This window comes from Octodon degus, unplaced genomic scaffold (assembly GCF_000260255.1).
Source record: "Octodon degus isolate 3935 unplaced genomic scaffold, OctDeg1.0 scaffold00023, whole genome shotgun sequence".
Classification (NCBI taxonomy): Eukaryota; Metazoa; Chordata; class Mammalia; order Rodentia; family Octodontidae; genus Octodon; species Octodon degus.
In genome coordinates, this window is record NW_004524599.1 from 20152774 (window position 1) to 20153881 (window position 1108).

A 1108-nucleotide genomic window follows, 5' to 3' on the forward strand; every position below is an offset into this window, starting at 1 on the left:
TGCTGTTATGTTGAGCTGTAGGAGACTCAGGTCAACAACTTCTGACACTGCCAGTCAAGCAGATTTTGCTGAGTTAACACACCTATAATATTCAAATAACAGAACTATACAAAAAAAGGGATACAGATGAATGTCCATGTTGTATCTGTGTATTCAAAATGGTTAGGATACATAGTTACATTCTCTTAATGAATAGAGGGATTTGTTCTAAAGGTGTTTGTAAATAGGATATCATGTCCACATCTTGTACAGCAATTAACCACTAGGAGGAATGTATACAATGTGTTAATTATTGAAACTGTCGTACCAATTTGGTTTGGGGCTAATGCTGTCTGTGATGCAGGTATTTTATGGGGCATCTTATCTATACGTTTAATGCACATACATATTTTTTTTTTCAGAACCGGGGATTAAACTCAGGCCCTTGCGCTTGCCAGGCAAGTGCTTATTCTACTGAGCCATCTCCCCAGCCCCGCTACCAATTTGGTTTGAAACTGTCTCATTGCTGTTTGTTTCTCAATAAAATTATGGAAAAAAAATTACTCTGTTCAACTTTCTGTGACCCTGCTTCCTTGTAAGACTGCAAGGAGGCTTAGTGTACTGTTGATAAATCATCAATAGACTGAGAGTTCCCAGAATAGACCTATAAAATAAATCAAAGAGTGCTTGCCTGGCAAGCACAAGGGTCTGAGTTCAATCCCCGGTTCCGCAAAAAAAAAAAAAGTCGAAATGTTTCTAACTGTACAAAATAACTAAACAGTGCTCCCAGAAAAAATGTATGCTGAATAATGGTCACGCTGTCCCTAAAGGTACTGTTCTGTGTTAAATGACAAATTTGTTTGCCAAACTGTCCCGAACCAGTGGGTCAGTCAGCGAAGGTCACCTGGGGGAGGAGCAGGAAATTGAAGAGGGGACAAAGGACAGGAGACATGAGAAATGAGGACAAGTCAAGACTCTGATCAAGTCCCGTTTATTCAGGCGAGGTGCTGGGTATATATAGGGGGTGATGGAATGAGGAAGTCTTGGCTCTTGGGGTCAACAGGTATCTAGGCAACGGGGAAGGTGCAACCCCTGGGGCATAGCACGTGATTCACAGGGAATGGGCAAG